General features: G+C 45.1%; 1 protein-coding gene and 1 pseudogene across 1 annotated transcript in view; both read right to left on the bottom strand.

Annotated features, from left to right (window-relative positions):
- The window catches only part of LOC144131005 (uncharacterized), a 303,799-nt gene that overhangs the window by 232,943 nt on the left and 60,407 nt on the right, over positions 1-10,449 (bottom strand). The window lies entirely within an intron of this gene.
- Positions 5,975-8,573, bottom strand: LOC144119145 (uncharacterized; annotated as a pseudogene).

The raw sequence follows: 10,449 nt of genomic DNA, 5'->3' as shown, positions 1-10,449 counted from the left end.
GAGTTTATGCATCATCGCACCACATACCAATATGCCACTGCCTCATAGGCAGAGGTGTTTCTGGATAAGTGCACACACAGCATTAGATGAATGCCCTTTAATTTTTATTTTTGCTGCCTTGTATGTATGCATGTAACTTGCACACCTTAGTGTATAGGTATTTTATTCGGCCCTGTTCATCCACCAAACAGTGCCTTCGGTGGACAAGTTCCAGCTTTAAACGCATCTAGAGTAAAATGTGGGTTGCCTGACTGACTGTGCTTTGACATCTAAGTTAGGTGTAAAAACCAGTTTCACCACAGAACTGCATAAATGGTTGAGCTGGTGCTAGATAGCAACATTATGAGCATAATTCTGACCAAAAGGCCACTGGTCATCACTACGCGATGCTCTTACCAATAAAATAGTTATAAATATCTCAAGTGCTGCAACTTTCTTCTGCTGGCGCTGATCAGGCATTGGGTCCCGACACTATGATGCATTAAACTGCTAATACCCATCTGTAACCTGTCTTAGTGCATATTAGATAAAAAGTAGTCAATGTGAAGTGAAACACTAAAAAAGTGGCTTGCATTTGGTCTATGGTTGAATTCAGGACTTGAAAATGGATTTGACTTGCATAATGGAAGCTAGCGGTGATAAATATGCATGCTGCAACACATTTTTTATTTTATAAATAAATTAAAACCACACATTGGTAACTGTGCTTTAATATCAATTGATACAGGCAGCTGATGACATGGTCGAGGAGCCGAAATCAGATGAAGTGGCAACTGCTGTGGTAAGTGCTTTCATAGGGGCCTGCGTTAGCACTAAGTTCTACATAAGTTCTAACAAGCGAATGTGCTTAGTACTATGATCAACAACTGACACGCATTTTTCTTCGACGCAAGTAGTGCCCGACATGGACGAGGAGGCAATTCCAGACCAAGTAATACTTACTATGGCAAGTGCACTCCTATCATCTGCAATCTGTCGTTTTAGTTGGCAGCACTCGGAATGCACATGCCGTGACATATTAAGCCTTCAATTTATGTCGAAGCACTCTGCTTCAATTTATGTTGAAGCACTCTGATATGGAGGTAAAAAGGACTTTTAGTGCGTAAGCCCTAATCCGATGGGTACAAATCCCGAGCAAAATTGTTCGTTGTCTGTTCGTCCTCCGTGAGCTCTCCGTCCCGCGACACTGCCCACTCTTCGTAATCTCCCACAAGGAAAAAAAAGGGTGCTTTCGCACTGACTTGAATGTAGTAGACATTTTTTGCGTGCTTTTGTATGTTTAGTAGACAACACTTGTAAGGTCACGGCTTAAAATGTTAAAATTTGAGGCTAGGCAGATAAGTTCTCTTCGTATACCGGTTTTCAAATGTTTGGGAGAAAAGCTCCAAGACCATCATGCATATCAGAAAGCATACTGGGTGATACTGTACATCACGCTACTGCTGACACTGAATGCACAATATTTTTACATAAAGCGGGCAGCTGCTGAAACGGCTGAGGAGATGACGGAAGATGAAGCGACACCTGCCGTGGTAAGTGCCCGCCTGCCTCCAGCTGTGTGCGATTCTTTGAGTGTTAATGTCACGGCTAAGGGCAGATGGTTGCACCCAGAGCGGGCTCCCTCCGAAATCCAATAATAGTGCGTCTCTTTGAGATGCTGATGATTGATGCCTCAGCCTGTGAGAAATAGTCAGTACTTTGACTTGATGATAAAAGTGATGGCAGCCCGCATTATGACAAGCATGCACTCTAGGACAAGTATCAAACTGCCAGCAATACTCGATGCACATTGTTTTTTCATTATTCAGGCAGCACCAGAAATGGCCGATGAGGTGATTCCAGATGAAGCAGCAACTGCCATGGTAAGTGGCAACATTCATATGTGCCGTCCATGGCACAAAGTTTTCATCAAAGCTAATCGGAAATGGTTGCATTCATAATGCACAAGCTATGACATGCAAAAATATGTATCATTAACAAAATACAGGTTGCCAGCACCAGTACGTTTCGCCGGTGCTAGAAAGCTGAGCATGTCGAAGTGTATCCGCACTAACAACACACAGCAGTGAAGTCTCATGTAAGGCACTGGCAACTCACCATGACAGCTGCAGTGTGCTCACAAAGAAATTGAGAGATTAAGAGTTTCAGTTCATAATTAAAATTCATATACAAGAGAAGAAAATAATCCAAAATGTAAACCTATGAAAGGGTGGTTGCCAAGTGATATTTGGGCCAAGCAGTTTAAATAGTAAGAAATAAAATCAGGATGACCTTTGTTCACGGAGATGACCTTTCAGTGCGCTAAATGTGGCGTGATGTGGAGGCAATGATTTTTGAAACTCATATGACTAAAAGTATCGCTGGAGATCATATCATAGGCTTTTCAGTGAGCACTTTTTCCGCAATCCTCTATCATGTTATGATGATGTTAAATGCCAGTCCCCAATGTGTGCCACAGTTGTTTACACATCAGCAGAAACAAGTTTGCCACCAATTTTGTGAAGAGAACCTTTGGAACGCGTAGGGAAACTTAAGGAATGTTCTATTGTCAAATTTTTATGGTTGCTGCGGGTTGGGTCCACCGCGAAAGCAAAACGTTCATGCTGATAGAAGTCCATGTGTGCCACAAATAGCTGCTGCGCAGCTGAAGAATTCAAGGCGCTAGTTTCTTGAAATGCAGAAGCCATTTTTTTACTGGAATGCATTTAAAATGTGTACTGCTCTGATTCATCCTCTAAGGTGTTACTCAGGGCTCAGAAAAAACTCAAAAGTTGACAGGTGTGCCACCACTTCAAAAATATGTGCAGCTCACAAGCTGCAGTCAGGGAATGCAGCTCTGCTTAGGTTTACCATCCGCACCGACATACAAACCTCGCCACTTACTGTTGCTTTTTTTTGCAATAAGAAGAAATTTGTTTATGGCCAATGAGTTTCTTATCACCAGTCAGGAAGGAGGTAAAAGGGTTCCAGCAGTCGTGGCAGGCTGATGACTTTCGTGCTTGAAGTTATGCCTAGCTGGCTTTGTGATATGGAGATGGAAAGTATTTCAGGACTATTTGTGACAAATGTGCAGGTGTAGTTTTGGATAATCACGAGACTTTAACCACTGTATTGGTGCCTTGTTTTGTTATCTGGTGCGCAAGTAACTCTTGCAACTTTCTTTCAATACAGGAACATTCTGTTGAAGTGAAAACTACTTCAACACAGTGGGAGGACCAGAACAATAAGCATAGTTATTGCCAACCTGGACTTGGCACATGGTCAAAGAAGCAGCAGCTATCTGCAGCAACGTTAGGAGAAGACGACTGTGTCTTTTATACGGGGCTGGCTAAAAGACCCTTCCGAAACTTGGTCGCCACAGTGAAAGTAGAATCGAGGAAGGTCTTCACTGTGCTCCCCTATGAAGATCAGCTGCTGTTCACTCTCATGCGACTGCGCCTTGGCCGGGCACTTGGCTAGAATATTTCAAATATCTGTAGGGAGTGTCTGCAACATTTTCAGGCATGTCCTGTCGGTGCTGTGCACCATTATGAAAAAAGTCGTAATCTGGCTACCACAATCAATCATACGAAACAGCATGCCCAAGTCATTCATTGACAACGGATACGACACAACCACATGTATTGTCGACTGCTCCGAGATAAACCTGCAGCGGCCAAAAAAACTGATGCCAAGTGCTCAAGCCTACAGTAGCTACAAGGCGCACAACACTGTGAAGTGTCTTATTGCCATAGTACCAAATGGCTACATAGTGTATGTGTCTCCAGCTTATGGAGGACGTGCATCGAACAAATATATCACACAAGACTGCAAGCTGGGGGACCATCTCGGCCCAGGAGATGAAGTTGTGGCTGACAAGGCTTCACCCTGACAGCAAGCATGATAATCCAAGGAGTGAAGCTAAACGTGCCTGCCTTCACAAAAGGTAAGGGTATCGCGTAAACATGCGATAATGAATGACTGGATTGCCTCATGGATATGTAATTTTGCAGGGAAATCTCAACTCAGTGAAGAGGATGTCACCAGGACGAGACGGATAGCTTCCGTGCGTATTCACGTGGAGCGCGCAATAAACAGGATTAAAACCTACAGAATATTTAAGCAGGCCCTGCCCATCAAGTCCAAGAAGACGATAAGTCCAATGGTTCTTGTTTGTGCAGGGCTTTGCAATCTCAAAGGCCCTTTAATCGCTACCAGGAGAGAAGCCACAACTGAGTAAATTTGTGCCAAGTACAAGAGTACGCTTGGTCAGCCTCCCTACTGTGGAAAGTGAACAAAATAAAGTAGTCGTGCCATATGACTGGAGCCATGTTGCCTTCCAAGCTAAAACTTGGAAAGGACCTCATTCTAAAGCAATGGCGTGGCTGGCATTTAAAAACAAGTCCTTACACGTGCTCAAAACTTATCACTAATGCCTTAAAAAAGAGGTCATTCTAATCCTCAATGTGCATATGAAGCAAAGAACTGGCAAAGCAGATGTGGGGACACTGCACACATGCATGTGGCTTTACTTCGCATCAGCATTTTATAGACTGGTATTGCTTGCAGTCAATGTCAACACTTCTCACAGCTGACTGGACTTCAAGGTATTTGCACTTCAGGTGTTTCACATACACAGTTTTCCAGTTTATGAATGCACAATAAATGTGGAACTAAATAGGTGCATTTGCAATTAAAAGGCCTTCTTATGGTACCCACTCGTTAAAATGAGTTTGTTCGCTCTGTAATTACATTGTGCCAGCAATGCAATATGCACTTATTTTATTTGCAAATATTTCCCAAATAGCACAGTGGTCATTAAGCAATGTACACACAAAACAAGTGGAAACTGTAGACATCATTACACGTAACAGTGCATTGGCCATGGAGATATGGATTATAACAATGCATACTGAACAAGTTGGCGCGATGAAATGAGGACAAGCGAGACAAAGACGAGCGCTACTCACACCTGAAGGTCTCGCTTGTCCTTGTTTTTTCCGCGCCAACTTCTTCAGTATGCATATCAACCGACTAGCCCGACTTTCTGCTCCCCTAATTATAACAATGGTTTTGCACTGAGCAGGTCGCATGCTCTATAGATCACACAGAGCAACAATTATAGGCCATAACTTGTTGAATGCCTGTCTTGGACCGGCAATGAATTCATGAATTACAGGGTTGCCTATTGTGCAAGCCACTTCAGACACAGTATCTCGCACTTTAAATGAAGTACTGGATAATACGCAGCCCAAGAATTTTTATTCCAGGAGCACTCCCTTTTCAAACTCTGAGTTCACAGAACCTTGAGTACTCTGTGGAGATAATGAGCCGTCCAGACGCATGGCACCTTTCCAATTATGGCAGGAGGTCACGGAAGTAAAATTGTTGGAGTCGTGGCAAGTTTGAGTTCACGAACATAGGTGCAAAAAGCACTTCAATAACAATTTCAGCTTCTATACTCCACATGTAAAAATAACAGAGTTCACGACCTGTGCACAGCATCTGCAGCTGAACTTGGGCATAGTAACTGTTCGGCCCATTTTCGGACAGCATGTACCTTCACATCAACCTCCTTAACGTCGTGCCTTCCAGAACGCACAAGGTCCACACAGTTCATCACATGTGGACACTTTATTTCTAGAACAGCGGGAGCTGCCTCAAGGAGACCATAGGGAGACGCAGAGAGCCAGGGCATATCCGGACATAATATTGTGCCGCACCGTGCCACACTATGCCCTGTTTTTTTTTCAAATTGTGCACGAGCTACTGTTTCATATTTCTGGCCATACTTCGTAGCTTCATTGCCAGAAAACGTGGGACTGATTATAGCAATCACTGCTTCGTGACCTGGTGTTCTGCTTTTCTTGGCACTTTTCTTATACAAGATGCTGTCAATCTAAGGCACCGCGCCATTAGCCAAAGTGGCGAATTTTGGCTCCTTGTTTCTTTCTCCAAAGCTGCTGCTGCCTTTGGCGATAAGTTTATAAACTTGTTATAGAAGGCACACAGCATCGAAGGCAGCTGGCTGGTGAACCGCTTGTGGCTTCATGGCTGTCATGTGCTGCAGCCTCTTGCCGAAGTCTGCTGGGCTGCCGTGGTGCTGCACTGACCGTTGCATAAAGCTGTGTGCCTGGAAGTGGAATGAAAGAGCACACCACATTGAAACGAATATGCCTCTGTAACCTCTATCCATATAGTCTACAACAAGAGGTTAAACTTTTTCTGTGCTCTAAATATGTAATAAGGCTGACATGCTAGCGATAGCAAGTTAGGTTTTTCAGCCTGCCAAGAACTAAAACCATTTTCAAGTAACAGGGAAAACTGTCCTACAAAACACGTGAGGGGAATCTGGAACCAAACGTGCATTTGGCTTTGCACAAAACCATGCATGGGAATATTTAACATCTGCCATTTACTCAGCACGCAGCCAAGTAAAGACAGAAGTTGAAAACAGCTGAGCACATTAACAAAATGGATGATACCTGGACTATTGAAGAGCTCGGAATATCCTGACTCCTCATGCATTTTCTTCAATTCCTCTTCTGAGAGTGGCACTTTAAAATGCACAGTCTTAGCCTGAACTTCAGGGTCGACTGTTTTTTGCTTCGACTTGAAGTCTATGTGGTCAAGTCTGCTGGGCTCAACGTTGCGTTTTGTTCCTCTATTCCATTTTGCGGCAGCGTCTGTGCAGACCCTTCCAGTGAAGCCACGAGAAACTTCACAGTCCACCTTCCACGGTACCGCTCCCACATGGCTGCACACTCTTGCCTGTCCAGCCATGCAGGAGCAACCAGCACGCAGAACTTCACCTGTGCTCTTTGCTGACAGCCACACTTAATTTGGCCTGCTACTTACAGCCTGTGAGGGCGTCACTTCAGATTTTAGCATAACAATGTCATCACTCACTCTGTGTGCAAGTACTTTCCCCACCCACCCTGACTGCAAGTAATTATATGACTAATTATTTGTATGCTCTTACTTCAAGCAGGTCACAGGCTTTTGTCTGCACTAAGTAGAACACAATGTCCGGTCCCCTTATCTCTGGCCAGTCGCGCATGTCTTCTGACCAGTCTTTGATGTCATCTGGGTGGGTGTACGTCATGATTTCTGCAAATGAAAAGAGCACATAACTATAGGTGCATTACTCTTCCATAATATAGTTTTTAGATGTTGAATTCAAAAAACTGCTTTTTACTAAGCAATGCAAATCAGCTGTCTCAAGGAGACAATTTCAACAAAGCATTGTAATCATAATCTATATCAAACATTATAAGACCATCATCTCTAAGTTATGCACATGTTGTGGGCAGACATTCTTTTCTACATAACCACTGCAAATTTCTCACTATGCATTATGGCACACTTAATGAATAAAAAAAATGCATGCAGCTAGCCTACATTGCCTCCTAGACATTATTAGTGGTTAAATGCCAGTGCAGTACCTTACACTTTATCCCACTATGCAGTTAAATGAAGCAATGTACCAGGAAACAAAGCATTCTCGCTGCAGCCATTACTAGCTACTAGAAAACTTTGCGGCGAAGAAACTTCCATTCAAAGCCATTTTTCAAGGAAAGCTTTTCAGTCAGACGAAGCAATAACACCACGCACCCACTTTCGCTTCTCCAGCCGTACGGCACGCAAAACACGCGAGTACATGTAATCAAGCTCTTATTTCGCTGACATGAACGCACGGGTGTGACAGCGACGATTGCGTTTTTTTACTCAAGAGTATGCGTCCATTAAATTACGCTCGGCATACCACCACTAGCAAGAATAAGTGCAAGCAAGAGCGTGCGCTTTCTTGCCGCCGTGGCGTTCACAGGTGATGCGAAAGCGGGTGTCATTCTTCTCGGTGTCTTGAATCGGCATTACCCTGCGCGGGGGCTCACTGGTTAGGACGCTTGACTGCTAATCACGAGGACACGGGTTCGATACCGGACGCAGCGGCCACGTTTCCATGGGGGCCAGACGCAAGGTGCTGCGTGATGTCAGCGCATGTTAAAGAGCCCCAGGTGATCGAAATTATCTGAAACCTTCCACTATGGTATCCCTCATAGCCGATGTCCCATTGGAACGTTAAACCCCTTAAAAAAAATAAAGCCTCACCCCAAACACTTAGCCTCCCTAAGATCGTTAGCGAGTCCCCTCCTTGGCGACTAATACTATGTTACTTTTAAGACACATCATCCAAGAGCGCAACTATTCACTGATTACCTGGTTAGTTGTGCCCACAGAATGTCTGCCAGCACGTTCACTTCCGCAAACGGAAGAGTGGCTACACTAAACAACAGCTATCAATGTGTCGCCGTTATGCGCATTATTAATACATGATGAACCTGCAACCACCAACTTGAAGGAGACGACACAGGAATATTTTCGAACGTTACTGAATGCGCACAATGGGTATAAAGTTGCTCCGGAACATGCGCAGCTTCGCAACTTGATGAAGCGTGGCTGCACACAAACACTGCCGCCCACAAAGGAATGAGTACGCAGTAAAAACACTCACCACTGATCAGCACATGTCGCGACGAACTCGACGAAGTCGACGAAGCGCAGGCACCGCGGGCTCCGTTCTCGGTGCCCATCACGATCGCGTTATTAGAGATCACCTAGTTGCTATTTGTTCCTCCGCGCAGGGCAAAGGAAGTGGACAACACAGCAACAAAAACAGACGGCAAAAATCAGGGATGCTGAGTGGTCACAGGAAGTTTGGTTGCACAAGCGAAGCAAGGCACGGCAGCAGGAGTAAATTTGTTGTCACGGCTTGAAATGACGCTCATTCTTCTTTCTGACGTTAGGCGGCGACAAGATGCTAACATGGCGCCGCGCAGAGGGGGGAATATGAAAAGGTGTATATATGGCCTAACCGAGCTAGGCCATCAGCAATTTTCTTTTTTTTTTGTATAATAAGAGTTGTTTCCGCGCTTTCGCTGCGTATAACATGGCCTAACAGAGCTAGGCCATCAGCAATTTTCTTTTTTTTTTGATAAATAAGAGTTGTTTCCATCCGTGGTTACTGAGCCGAGTACCCGGTAAAGTTAAACTGTTTTATACATCTTATAAACCATATTCGTGCGGCTCACGGATCTTACTGCAGAGAGTGAACCGACTAGTGAGCATATAAACCCCGCAAGTCTTCGCATTCAGCGCAAAAAACTATACTGGTAAAACAGCTAGTATACCTCCACGCTGTATTCACATCATGACTGTGCAGTTCCAGCAATGTCATCATTGCAACTGCATTGCATTTTGCACCAAATTGTTAGTTTTAACAAATCTGTTTCACGCTCAAAATGTAAAATAACATCATCTTTGAGATTGTTTTGTTTGTCTGCTTCTGTAGTCTTCCTCTACGAGCTCATAGCAGCGCTTCCCTTCTCACCCGCGCCGCGCAGCACTAGCCACAAGCCTCAGTTAATAATAATAATAATTGGTTTTTGGGGAAAGGAGATAGCGCTGTATCTGTCTCATATATCGTTGGACACATGAACCGCGCCGTAAGGGATACAGGAGGGAGTGAGAGAAGAAAGGAAGAAGGAGGTGCCGTAGTGGAGGGCTCCGGAATAATTTTGACCACCTGGGGATCTTTATCGTGCACTGACATCGCACAGCACACGGACGCCTTAGCGATTTGATTCCATAAAAACGCAGCCGCCGCGGAGGGGTTCGAACCCGGGAACTTCGGATCAGCAGCCGAGCGCCCTAACCACTGAGTCGCCGCAGCGGGTTCCACGTTTGTTTTCCGTGCGCCGTTCGCGACCACGTGACTATAAAGCATTCATGCATTGCAGAGAAGTCAACATCATCGCATCATTTGGCAGTCGACTGCAGCCGAAAGACCGGCCATTTCTTTAGCTGCTATTCTTGCGCTTTGCGGCCGGTTTTTAAAGCGAAAGATTTTAATGGCCTAGCGGCGCCGAATTTTTTCTTGGTTACCTTTCGCTACAGGGAAGAACCGCTGGCATTGCGATCCAAGGTTCTGTGATGTTTTCGGGAAAAAAAGTGACATTTCATGCTTGACGTAGCGTTTATTTTCACGATAAACACATTTCCGTGCCAAAATCACTGCGTATATCTGGTCGGCCGTGGTGACCATGTTAGCGGCGGCACGCGCAAGAGGTCACACAAGAAGAGCGGGCTTTCTGCGTCAGCTTCCGGTTTCTCCGGACGACGCGCGCCAAGATCTGGCGAGTCCAGATCAGCGGCAGGCGCGAAGTGCGCGCACGTGGGCGGAAGTCGTCGACCCCCGTTCATGGGTTGAGCGGCGTCCCTCGGCGTAATCGGCAGAGCGAACAGCACAGCGGAGAATGAGAGAGAGCGAACGCGGAGCGGCGGTGGTTGTGGTTTTTTATTAAAATAATAGTAAAAAGGAAGGAAAAGATTTTTGCTAGCCCCGGCATCTGCCATTAATACTGAAGCACCTGAGCTGGAGCAGCGGAAATAAAGGATAGCAGGCAGACT

The sequence above is a fragment of the Amblyomma americanum genome, chromosome 1 (genome assembly GCF_052857255.1).
Source record: "Amblyomma americanum isolate KBUSLIRL-KWMA chromosome 1, ASM5285725v1, whole genome shotgun sequence".
In the NCBI taxonomy this organism is placed as follows: Eukaryota; Metazoa; Arthropoda; class Arachnida; order Ixodida; family Ixodidae; genus Amblyomma; species Amblyomma americanum.
The sequence above is the reverse complement of the archived record's forward strand: the minus strand, read 5'-3'. Positions and strand labels throughout refer to the sequence as shown.